General features: G+C 35.4%; 1 protein-coding gene across 3 annotated transcripts in view; it reads left to right on the top strand.

Annotated features, from left to right (window-relative positions):
- LOC111047541 (tyrosine-protein kinase Src64B) overlaps positions 1–13,789 on the top strand; it is a 259,140-nt gene that overhangs the window by 52,244 nt on the left and 193,107 nt on the right. For all 3 annotated transcript variants that reach the window (XM_039429270.1, XM_039429271.1, XM_039429268.1), the window contains exon 2: positions 4,430–4,478. The gene's annotated coding sequence lies outside the window, so the exon portion shown is untranslated. The remainder of the gene's footprint in view (positions 1–4,429; positions 4,479–13,789) is intronic.

Genomic DNA, 13,789 nt, shown 5'->3' on the forward strand with positions numbered 1-13,789 from the left:
ATTTATAAGAAGCATTACTATAATATTTATTACATAGGTATATATTTTTTTCCATTTTTCAGTATTGCTATAGGCTACTTCGTACTGTTTGCTTTATGAACTCACAGCTAGCGCACAAGTTTAACTTTGCTGGCTGTGCCAAATCATTCATGTTAGTAACTATTATGTAATTTTGGCGAAATAAACATTCTTATTCTTATTCTTATTCTATTATTATTATTATTATTATTATTATCTGATGTGGCTACTGAGTAGTATATCAACTCCATCTAGAGTGGTAGATTCAATAATTGAATTCTTCATCTGTGGTATTGAGTACAGTAACTATATTACCCACAGTATGGCCATTGACTGTCACGCTTCTGATTGGTTAGCTCGGTCACATGGTACAAATCCGCCATTAAGATTCCAAACAAACTTTCAAGTCCTATCTTATAGCATTAGACATTTGGAACTTATCACTTATTTTACCGATTGGAAACATATTATGAACTTAAGATGAGTTTCATATATCATTTTCGAAGAGAAATTGATTATACTTTAATATAGATTGAAAATATAACTTTAAAAAAACACTAATAAAGCTTAAAACATCAATTTTCCTTCCCTCGGACTCCTCGCGGACCACTTCTAGAGCTTTCGCGGACAACTTATTGGGAACCAGTGATCTATATAAATATGTAGAAAGATGAATTTCAATTTTGTGTATTTCCTCATCTCATTATTGGATCGAACATCAAATAATCCAATTTCAAAATATTTTTTCCTCCACCTACTGTCTAAAGTACTTACTTTACTCCCTGAAACCTAATACTAAAGTGTCACTTTTTCGCTTTCGGTAGTAAAAAACAGAAAAACCCCCTAGGGAGTAAAAGTGACTCCATTTAAATAACATGGGGAGCATCTCTATTTTGAAACTTACATTGTAATAGGTTAGAAGGTCTAAGCTCAGATGAGAAAGCATAATAGAGGTGTCTGTCATTGAGTCAACTGAATTCAATACCACAACCAGAATTTGATTAACTCATGAAATATATGTTTGTATGATAATTATTATATTCTTAATATTAGTAGACAATAAAAATTTATACAATTTTTAAAATATTTTATTCTATTCAAAATACTAGCCAACAATATTTTTGATCTGCAATTCAAATCTGAACCGCGTGATCTGGAGTCAGCCATTTTTGGTAGCTGCTCAGCTAATATAATTGTTACAACTTTTGCCGATAGATAGCGCAATCGGCAGTGCCAATCAGACAACCGGTTCTTAGGTTTTAGATTTAGGTTATGTTGTTAGGAATCATTGTCACCAATACGTAAGTTATTAGAATAATTTTATTTGCAGTTTCTATAAAAAAATGTAGATGGAGGAAAAATGTTGTGTACATCACGAGCGAAAAATACTTTTTCTCCCTCAGGAAAATTGCTACCCTCGGCTTCGCACACTGTGTCTATTTACACTGCACCACCGAGGAAGTCTCCCCTTTGGTAAATTAAGTCTAGCCTCTGGAAGCCATACTGCTTTTCTCCCTTCTTAGTGCTGCTGCATTTCCTTTATAGAATCCTTTTGCGGGCTTATTGATTTTGCTTTGCCTGCAATATTCGAGCGTCTGACAGCCGTCGACGCTGTTTTCCCGGTTCTGAAAGCGGAGAATAGAAGAAGAAGAAGATGAGAAGAAAGAGGAGGAGGATGAGGAGGAGGAGGAGTAGGAGGAGGAACAGCTGAAGGAGGAGGTGGAGGAGAAGAAAAAGAAGAAGAGTTGATGAAGGTGGAGAAGAGTTCATGAAGGTGGCAACGAAGAAGAAGAAGTAGAAGGAGAAGAAGGGAAAGAAGAAGAAAAATAATAAGGAGAAGAAGACAGGAGGAGGCGGAGAAGAAGAAGAAGAAGAAAATGGAGAATAAGAAGTAGAAGAAGTAGAAGGAGCAGGAGAGAAAGAAGAAGAAACAAGAAACAAAAAAGAAATAAGAAGAAGGAGGCGGAGAAGAAGAAGAAGAAGAAGAAAAAGAAGAAGAAAAGAAAAGAAGAAGAGAAGAAGAAAAAGAAGAAGAAGAAGAAAATGGAGAATAAGGAGTAGAAGAAGTAGAAGAAGATGAGGAAGAAGAAGAAGATAAAAGATGTCGAGGAAGAAGATGAAGAAGGAGAAATAGACGATGAAGGAGAAGAAGAAGAAGAAGATGGGAATGAAAGAAGAGTGAGAAGACGCCAAAGGAGAATTAGAAGGAGGAAGGGACAAAGTCAGAAGAGGAGAAAGGGTAGCGGAAGAGAAAGAGTGGAAAGATGGTGGAGAAGAATAATAAGGCGCAGAAGACGAAGAAGAAGAAGACGACGAGGAAGGGTAGGAAAGGGAAAAGAAGATGAAAAAGGAGAAGAAGAAGAAGACAGGGGAAAAAGGCGAAGTAGAAGAGAAGAAGAAGAAGAAGGAGACAGGAGTGGTAGAAGAAGAAGTAGAAGAAGAAGGGAAGGATAAAGAAGAAGGGGAAGAAGGGGAAAGAAGATGAAGAAGGAGGAGAAGAAGAAAAGGAAGAAGAAGTCACGAGAAGAAGAGGAAGAAGATGAAGAAGAAGAAGAAGACAGGAGTAGTAGAAGAAGAAGAAGAAGAGACTAAGTCACGAGAAGAAGAGGAAGAAGATTAAGAAAAAGAAAAACAGAAGAAGACAGGAGTAGAAGTAGAAGAAGAAGGGAAGGATGAAGAAGAGAAGAAGAAGGGAAGGATGAAGAAGGAGAAGAAGAAGGGGAAAGAGGATGAAGAAGGAGGAGAAGAAGAAAAGAAGAAGAAGAAGAAGAAGAAGTCATGAGAAGAAGAGGAAGAAGATGAAGAAGAAGAAGGAAAATAAGAAGAGAGGAGGAGAAGACACGAGAAGAGAAAAAAAGGAGTAGAAGAAGAAGAATAAGAAGTAGAAGAAGAAGGGAAGGGTTAAGAAGGAGAATAAGAAGGGGAAAGGAATAAGAAGAAGGAGGAGAAGAAGAATAGAATGAAGAAGAAGGAAAATAAGACGAGGAGGAGGAGAAGGACACGAGAAGAAGAAAAAAAGGAGTGAAGAAGAAAAGAAGAAGAAAAATGGTTAAGAAGGAGAATAAGAAGGGGAAAGCAGATGAAAACGGAGGAGAAAAGAAGAAGAAGAAAGAAAATAAGAATATCTTCTATTGTTCTATACTTGATTTCACAGCTTTTAATCTATTGGAGGAGCAATCATCACAGAGATGATTTAAAACGTTTTCTGTAAATTACAGCACTCAAGTGTTGGAGTTATTTATGTGCCAATCAAAACAATCAGGTGAAGAGCACTTTATCAAGTTCTCTTATCTGCTACTCAAGTAATAATTCCTCTTTTTATTGCGTAGTTTCAATATTTTTGAGAAGCTCAATTTTCTTGACTGGATTACAGTAGCATTTATAAGAAAAGTTAACAAAATAGTTTTTCATTTTACGCTTTACTGAAGCGAGGAAGTTTGTCTGAATTCCTCAAATCTCATTGTTATCTATAGTGAGGTCCACGTTATAATGGCAGTGTTTGATTGGCAATGGTGTTGCTATCCTTGTCTCTTCATTCAACAGGGATAGCGCTATCTCTTTCTCGCTTTGCTCTGTTGCCAGATCGTCTTTTAACAATGCAGAATTAATAATTAATTTACAAAATATCTCATCTCAATTATGTAAATTCATTATGAAAATTATTGAAAAACTAATTTCTTGTTTAATAATATAGGCCTTAATTGATTATTTCAAACGAGGATGAACAGTTAATATTACATCAATAAACCTGTATCAGGTTTGGTAAGAGTTAGTAGGGAGGATATTTTTAATAGTCTTTCCGAAGAATGGACATTGATATGTCCAAAGCTCCGCCAATTTATGTAGATGCATAACAATATGATTATTATCTATAGTTATTATATTACAAATTGCTTTTTCATATCATATACAGTTCAATAATTATTTTCTAGTCTATATATGTAAATTCATCTATAATTTGCTGTATGTAAGCTATTGTATAAAGTGTATAGACAGTAATATTGTAATACATAAATAAAGTACTCAATCAATCAACAATCAGCTACCGTCTATAGAAGGCATTGACAAGACATAGGATCGACAATGTTGATCTATCTTTCTCCACTTCCATTATAACGTGGACCTCACTACAGTTTTATAGTGAGGCCCACGTTATAATGACAGTATTTGATCAACTTTGGTTTTGCTATGTTTGTCTATCATTCGACTAAGCCGGTGGTACTATCCTTCTCTAGGTCCGCAGCGATGCCAATTATGTTTTTGACAGTTTAGAAATATAATTAATTAATGGAGAGAATCGGCTTCTCTATTCTTCTATCTTTATCCACTGCCGTGGACTTCACTATAGTTTTGTGTATGATTTTGTCTGACTTGACTAAACTACAATCTCTTTTCTTTTTTTATGTTTCAGAGGAATCAAGTTCTTCAAAGATAGCGAAAGGAGATCATAACAAATGACGGTAAGAATCTCTTTACAATTTTCTCCAAACATTTAAAAACACTACTATTATTCCACACAGTTCATTTTTTGGTGAACTGTAGACCTACTCAAAAATTAAAAATCATAGTACGCTCTTCGTCATTTATTTTTCGCAACCAATCATGTTTACTAAACAACTTACAATTATTTTACAACTGAAAATCAAAAATCAAAGTATTTATTCATCAAACTGGACATGTTCAATTCAACTAACGTTCATCTATCACAACCAGGAATTAAAAATCTAAGTACGCTTTTAAATGAATTTTCACAACCGAAATTTTTATTTTAAAACATGAATAAACATTCGTTTCAATTAAAAAACTGTTAGAAAGGGTAAACTACTTTGATTTTCAATTTCATTTAATAATAAAGTAGTTGCCCTGAACAAATATTGTCCTGAAATTCAGTCTACGGTTGTCGCGCCCTACTCAATCACTCGAGCAGTCGCTTGTTGTATTTTTTACAACATCCAAGTTTCCAAGTGTTATGTACTCTTTTTACTGACAAAACATATTGATTAATTGTATAATTATTTCTCCATCTTCTTGGATAATTTCACGCCTATAAACATTTGGATGATTACCATTTCAAGCCCAATAAGGTACATCAAGCAAAGCCATCAATTCTGTTATTGGTTCGTTTACAGTCCCCGTATACAATCTTCCCTATCAACATATGCACTGTGCGCGACTAGATGGCACCTAAAGACTGAACCATTGCTCGGTTGATACTGCAACTCAGTGGAGTAATGGGGAGAAAGTTTGGAATGCATAGGTGACTCACTCACTGACACCACCCCATTCAATAGTATTGTGCAGCAAAAAAACTGACACTGTGTACTTTTACAACAGCGCGACAGCCGGAAGGATAAATATAATAATTTCATTTCATATGTTACAATAGGTAAGGAAAGTATTGTTTTCCAAAAAAATTAAGGTACCCCAATTTCTAAATTTCTATACGTTTCAAGGTCCCCTGAGTCCGAAAAAGTGGTTTTTGGGTATTGGTCTGTATGTGTGTGTGTGTGTGGTGTGTGTGTGTGTGTGTGTTGTGTGTGTGTGTGTGTGTGTGTGTGTGTGTGTGTGTGTGTTGTGTGTGTGTGTGTTGTGTGTGTGTGTATGAGTGTATGTGCGTCTGTGTACACGGTATCTCATCTCCCAATTAACGGAATGACTTGAAATTTGGAACTTAAGGTCCTTACAAAATAATGATCCGACACGAACAATTCCGATCAAATGCAATTCAAGATAGCGGCTGAAATGGCGAAAATGTTGTCAAAAACAGGGTTTTTCGTGATTTTCTCGGAAACGGCTCCAACGATTTTGATCAAATTCATACCTAAAATAGTCATCGATAAGCTCTATCAACTGCCACAAGTCCTATATCTGTAAAAATTTCAGGAGCTCCGCCCCATCAATGCAGATAGATTCCCAATTATCAGGCTTCAGATACAATTGAAACAAAAATCAAGTGGAGTAGATTGAGCATGAAAATCTCTACAATTAATGTTCAGTAACATTTTCACCTAAAATTGAAAATAAGCTTTAAATTCGAGAAAATGTGATTATTCAATTGCAAATTATTGTTGATTCTATTAAATCATTCACTATGAAGAGATAGCAGACCTCATGTGTGTCTCCAGCGTTATTGCCCTGTCACCAGCTGGCTCAAATCTTTGAATAGTAGACTGGAGATGCGCGGGAACACTAGCGTCAGGTGATCAATTTTCATAACAGCAAGGAAAGTAGTGTGATGGCACCACACCAGATATTTTTATCATATGTTAGTGTATTCATATGTTTTTATGAACTAGGACTGTAAATTTTGGGTTTAAATTCGCATGATTCTATCAAAAATGGGGTTATTGGTGTCTAATTTTTCTTTATATTTATATTACAAGTAGCCCTTTAAAGAAAAGAGATAATTTCATTTTATATGTTTTCACTTTTATTATGTTTAGCCTTTTTCTGTTATCTTTTCAAATACCCAACATTTTGTTGATAAATTTCATAAACATATTTCACATTCACAGTGATGCTGATACATTTCCACATGAAATACTTCCTAATGATGTATCCGATGATGATACATTTAGATAATTTTCAAACATCTAGTATGAAATCGACTGGAAAAGTCTGGCGTCAGAGTCTGTTCTCATAGCGGAGCAGATAACAGACGGTTTTCGTCTCTGTCTCACACTATTATACCCCTACTGTATCCTCATTCACTCGCTCTCTCTCACTCACACAATCTCTCTCTCTTATCGAGCGACAAAACCTTTTATCGGGACGAGCTGCATTCATTGAGCTGTGATCCAAGAGGCACTTGCTTGCCAAGAGTGGTCTCGATTGAACAGCTAGTATTTTCATGTCCAGTGAGCTGTACACCGCTAACCTTTGCCAGCCACCGTAACCTAGTTTGCCAGGGTTCACAGATGTCTTAACATTCCCATTGGATGTAATTGCTTATTGTACCTTGAGCAAATGCAGCCACAGTATTGTGGTAGGGGTGCTCATGAAATTTGAAACTTTTATTCCGTTATCTCAAGCCGATAGTTCATGTAATCCTTTCCCGTGAAGTTGTGTGACACAGGTAGTCTCTCATATTGTGCCGTTAATACACTCTCACCCCTACAAAACAGTAAAATTCGAAAAGAATCAACAGTAATCGGCTTGAGATAACAGTAAAAGTTGCGACATAAACGCCCTATACCATGGGATAATCTACTTACGCTATTGTTTCTCTATGGTAACACCTACAACAGGTGTTATGAAGTTATGTTGTTTGTTATTGTTGAAGGGAATTGAATTTCCTATTCCTTGAATACTAAAACAGTGGAACAACTGAAAACAACATGGATAGTTGAATAATTAAATAAAAATACTAAGTGGTTGTCAAAAACTACAGATTTATTGATACTTAGAATGACCAGTTTTGGTTGTTACACCATTGTCAATCTCTGATAAACATAATCTATGAGTTATGTAACCGGTTTCGGTTGTTATACCATTGTCAATCTCTGATAAACTCATAGATTATGTTTATCAGAGATTGACAATGGTGTAACAACCGAAACTGATCATTCTAAGTATCAATGAATCTGTGGTTTTTGACAATTTCTTAGTATCTATGAGTTATGTAACCGGTTTCAGTTGATACACCATTGTCAAAACAAATCTATGAGTTTATCAGAGATTGACAGCAAATGATGTAACAACCGAAACCGGTCATTCTAAGTATCAGAAAATCTGTGGTTTTTGACAATTTCTTAGTATTTTTTTTAATATGAATAATTACCACAATATCAACTTCTCAACTACACAAAAAACATGGATAGTGTATAGCTTTAAAGATTACAATACAACAGTTCTTGAGCGAGTTCTCCAATCCAGGGGGTCACTAGTATATGATAGTGTATAGCTATGAGTTGTATAGTATGATAGTGTGATAGCTACAGTGTCATAGCATATAGAGGAGCTCTTGGGCCGAGTTCATATTATGAATTAGATAGAGAGAGAAGAATACATTTCAATCCAATAGAGAGAGAGAAGGATGAGGAGAGAGAGGCGTTAAAGTAGAACTCTGGAAGGGAAACTATCCATCCCCTTCTTCCGTTGCCATGATGGGGTGCCTTGTTTTAATTTCCCCTCATTTTAATGTCCAAACCAACCCCTGGTTGTTTCGACCCTTGCATTGAATTCGAGCTTATCTGTCACACTGACTCACCCAGACCTTCTGTCTCTCTCTCACTGAGTTAGGAGTCCTCAATATTGAATGAGTTCTGTCTCTCTCACTCCTAATCCCTCAATTGGATGCGTTACCAGTTCAACACACAACAAAGGAAGCTCTAACACATTGAATCGGTTTTATGATAACAGGTTCATTGTCGAATGGTATTATTATGATTTGTAGAGTTATTACGATGTTTTGTTTTGTGGGTTGTGTTGGCACACAACATAACAACAAAGAACGCTGTTGAAATGGTGAATGGTGTTGGGAAATTAAGCGAAAAGTTATCTTGAATTGGATTTCAAACGACAATCAAGAATTGATGGGAGATCAACCTTGATAATCCAGCATTAGTGTATCTGTTCGACAGTCAATTTCTTGGAAAAGATTGAGTTGCTGATCTTCCATATTCGGTTTTGGAGCTTCTAAATTTAGAAAACCTACATTGAGAAATCAGTTTTCAAAAAGTTGCACAGAAGCTGGTTAAATTTCAACCGTGATTAATTCCACGAGAACCAATCAGAGAAGCCCTCTTTTCAAATACGCCTTCTCTGATTGGTTCTCGTGAGATTGATCAGGATTAAAATTTAACCGGCTTTTGTGCGTCCAATGTTATTTTTTATATCCTGAAAAAGGCCAAAGGAGTGAGTCAATTTTGTTGTCCAACAAACTTGACCAGTAAAAAGGTTCGAAGAAATCGTGTTCAAAATTTGAAGCTGATTGATAAAATTCTCTCTAAAGTTCTTGTACAGACAGAAAACAAGTTAATCAAGGTTAAAATTTAACTGGCTTTTGTGCAACCGGGCCTTAGTTTTTTTCTGATGCTGGTAGTCTCTTATACACACTGTGCTGTTCATACACTCTCTGACAGCGATAATCGACAGTAATTCACAGTAATCGGCTTGAGAAGTGAAGTTTGGAACATAAACGTCAGTTGTGCTTTTACAATATTGAATTTGTTTTTTGGTCCTGCAAAATTATTTCTTTAATATTTGAATGTTTTCTATTTTAGTGATGATAGTGTGAAATATTTTTTCTTCTATGTTTGGTTTTGGAGCATCTAAATTTCAAAATCTACTTTGTGAGAATAATTAAGGACTTACATTTTTTTGAAGTCATTTTGATGACTGTACTTATCAATCAATCAGTAAAGATTTGAACGAATCTACATACTGTAAAATTTCTGAGTGATTCATTAAAATTGAACTTAAGGTGCGTACAGACTTTCGTTCCGCTCCAAGACCGAACGTCACTCCAGCAGAGCGATTGATGATCGACCGGCGAGCAACAATGGTTCGACCGGGGAACGCGAGAAGATCTACCATCTTCCGTAACGTTCATGATCGGTGCGAGTAGAGAGCGGAGGCGGAGCGATTGCTGTGCGATGGTGGTACGTGGGCGGTACGAGGGAGGAGCGTGCTCGGTGCGGGTTGGAAGCACGAGTATGTGTACGCAGCTTTAGATTATGAATAGTATATGAACAGGATCGGGTTTAGCAGTTAGGTGCTCCTAGGCCCAATATTTTTCCGCCCCGACACTAGTTAGAGCAAGTCTCCCAAAACACATTACTCTATTAGAATTCGTAGCAGGCTCATCATATTAATTGATTAAACACCTTATCACGATGCTACATCATATATGTATTATTGTAGTTTTTGAAAGAAATACTGGTTTGCTCACTCAATTACTTAATAATTCTAGCGATTGATTTTTAGAATCAATAGCAAGCTTTTTTAATTGCTTGAACACCATATTTCATTTCTTTATCCTGCATTTATTCATACAATAAGAGCATCATCAAAATGATGGGGAGGGAAAAATAAGGTAACCTTGTGCTATTCCACTCCCAAACTTAGATAAGGTTACACATAGTCCGAAATGGGTTAAGTCTTGAAGCTGTTCACTTCACAAAATTATCAGACCTTAATTATTTTCACAAAGTAGATTTTGAAATTTATATGCTACTTCATACAATTATTGTAGTTTTTTGAAGAATATACTGGTTTGTCCACTTCTAGAATTTTAGAAAGAAGTAAACTCTAGCTGCGGAAGGCTGAACTAACTCAAGAGACCAAAAAATATGGGAGTGGCTATGCTAACGTAAGCCTCGCCTCAAATACAACGAGCAGTCTCATTGGACAATGACTTCTCAAGCTGCTTGCTTCCTATTGGTTGTGAGCTGTGATGGTAAAATGGCGAATTATCAACCGATTAAGCAATCAGACAGCTCCTTAGTATTGGAGGTGTATACTATTAACTCAGCCATTCCTTCAACATCTTATTGCCATGAGAAGTGTATTCAACGAATACTAAAAAATCCTTTTTTTCCAAAAAAATCCAAAGCTTTCGGGCCACTCCAGTGTTTCGGATGGATACGTTTAAGCGTCGGTCCCAGCTGCCTAAAAAACAGTCGTTAGGTCATGTCAGAGACCCTGAAATTGATCAGTTGCGACCTGAAAACTCTGACACCAGACCTGGCCAGCCAGGTCACAAGATATTATTAGTATTATTATTGAGAAATCAAGCTCTGTAATTGAATGTACTACATTTTCCAATAATTCTGTTAGTAGCGCCTAGGGGAATTTCAACTGTGAACTTCCATCTTTCACGTACAGATATTTATGAAAATGCTTATTTTTATTCTCACTAACATTTCAAAATTGCTTTATATCAGTACTCAGAGCCTAGCGTAGACTAACTAAATAAAACTGAGTTTCCAATTCAATAGGAAGAATAATTATTAATTGTTAGCATTGATAATATTTCCTAATAACATTAAAATCAGATTTACTATATTCTCGTCAGTCGAAGAACAGTTCCAAGTTATAATACCGCTCCAAAATGCAAAATAAACTTTGTCCAAGTTCGAACGACCATAATAGACGTTTAACGATTACAAACTTAGGCATTGTACTATAAACACAATTTGTCCCATAATCTCTTTGACATTATTCTGTTTTCCGCAATTTATCTTTTATTTTCCTTCATTATCATCATAATTTATCCTCTATCACTCCAATCTGTTCCCGCCATTTCCTTCCTAGCTTAAAGGCAAACGGCAAACTTTGCCTGTGTTATAAAGGCATTTATTTCTATGCAAAACTTTCTCCATAGATAGATAATGTAATAAGACTGGAAAGTTGCGCGACTGCTCTCAAAGCTCTGAAAGTTTGTCGTTTGTCAAAAGTAGTTGGGGCCTTTCTTTCTCTTCCTTTTCCTTTTACCTTCTTTTTTCTTCTTGTTTCGAAGCTCTAGTATGCTCAAAAACTCTGTTATTAGTGCAACTTGCCCTAAAACCTCTCTCTCAACTTTCGGCCATCAGCCGAAACTAATTTCGGCTTTGTACTACATCATGTAAAAACGTCAAATTAATGTACTTTTTTAATTAAAACGTCCACTTCATTTACCTGATTAGACTTCACTAACTATATTATGTAAACAAGTGAAGTAAAGCTGCGTTTACACCAAAGTGTTTATTTTTACGTCCTTATAGATTCTATTAGATTGAACGGAACTAGACAAACACATATGTTCATCATGTGTATGATAAGTTATGTTCAATCCAATAGAATCTATAAGGATGGAGTTATTAATTTTGTTAATTGACCGAGGGAAGTGAGGTCTCAGATTCAAGTCGACGGTTTTGCATTTCTCTTGTTTAAATGTTTATAATATATGTTGGGCATTTACGGCGAAACGCGGTAATAGATTATCATGAAATTTGACAGGTATGGTGTTCCTTTTTTAATATTGCGCGTCGACGTTTATACAAGTTTTTTGAAATTTTGCATTTCGAGGATAAATATAAAAAGAAAAAAGAGCCTCCTTCATACGCCATATTAGAGTAAAAAATCTGACTAAGAAATTATTCATCATAAATCAGCTGACAAGTGATTACACAGATGTGTGGAGAAGCCAGTCTATTGCTGTATTTCCAATATGTCTTTTCAAGGTATTTCCAATTCATTTACCTGATTAGACTTCACTAACTAGATTATGTAAACAAGTGAACTGAAGCTGCGTTTACACCAAAATGTTTATTTTTCCGTCCTTATAGATTCTATTAGATTGAACGGAACTTGACAAACACATATGTTCATCATGTGTATGATAAGTTATGTTCAACCTTAATAGAATCCATGAGGACAGAAAAATATACACTTTGTCAAAAACTTTGGTTTAAACGCAGCTTAAATGGAGTAACTTATTGGACTGAAAATTTTGTGAAGTGAGCAACTACAAGACTTAACCTATTTCGGACTATGTGTAACCTTATCTAAATTTGGGAGAGGAATAGCACAAGGCTACCTTTTTATTCTCTCCCTATCATTTTGATGATGTACTTATTATATGAATTAATAAAGAATAATTATTCCACGTCACTTACTTCAGTTATCTGCATACTCAGTGATCATCATCATTCCTCAGTCATTTTACAGGCTACATGTTTGAAATATTTGGAGAAAGGCCCAAAAATCAGAGAACTCCAACATCTACATTTTCTGTACTTTTTTGTTGAGTTTGGACCAGAATTTCTTGAATTGTAGCTATAGTGAGGTTCACGTTATAATGGCAGTGAAGAAATATAGCAGAATAACGTTGCCGATCTGTCTTGTCAAAGCCTTCTATAATAGACGGTAGCTGATAGGCCTACAGGTTTATTATCCTATATTAAGCGAGAAATTTCTGTATTTTTATCTGGCTATTTTTATATCTGGCTATTTATGTTTAACGGATCTCGAAAACGGCTCTAACGATTTTCACGAAATTTGGAACATAGTAGCTTTATGATATAAAGATTACATTGCACTAGGTCTCATTCTTTTGAAAACTCGCTGAACGACATTAAAAGGATAATTATCCTTGGAAAACAGATGATAATTTCGTCGTCTTTCGATAACAAAAGATGCGAGTGCCTGTGCGGGAAAGAGACAGAATTATTTCCAGGTGTGTAATCATAATCAATCAGCAAGATATTTTATCTAGCTAGACAATTTAATCGATTTGATCAACATAATCTGATTTGTTGACATGACATGATAATCCTCCTAAACTAGAGTATATCTTAATTTTTAAAGTTGATCATTATTTGACAATTTCAAGTGATTAGTGAGTGTATTTTTGTTATTCAATTTGGTTTGTATATAATCTAAATGATAGATTAAGTGTTTTCAAATGTTTGAACAGAAAACTGAACCTGGATTCAAGTGGATGGAACATAACATGTTAATTCAAAATGAATTTTTTCCTTGAATATATTCGCCACTTTCTAAATAGCTCGCCTTATCTGTAAGGCTATTTCTTATGACTCCAGCTAGTCACACTCCAACGTTTTTGGAACGATTAATATCTGGGACTGGGGTTGACCTGGTTTATAATCTTTCGACAGATTTGGTCCACTCTAAAACATGCAATACTACTATCCATTCAAACTTTGAAATGCAACTTCAGCTCCTATCCTTGGTTTAAATAATTAAAATTTGTTTATTATTCGAGTTTCTAAAACTCAACGAAATTGAGTGTAAGGAGTAATTATGGACTGAACATTTTGTGAAATGA

The sequence above is a fragment of the Nilaparvata lugens genome, chromosome 5 (genome assembly GCF_014356525.2).
Source record: "Nilaparvata lugens isolate BPH chromosome 5, ASM1435652v1, whole genome shotgun sequence".
NCBI lineage: Eukaryota > Metazoa > Arthropoda > Insecta > Hemiptera > Delphacidae > Nilaparvata > Nilaparvata lugens.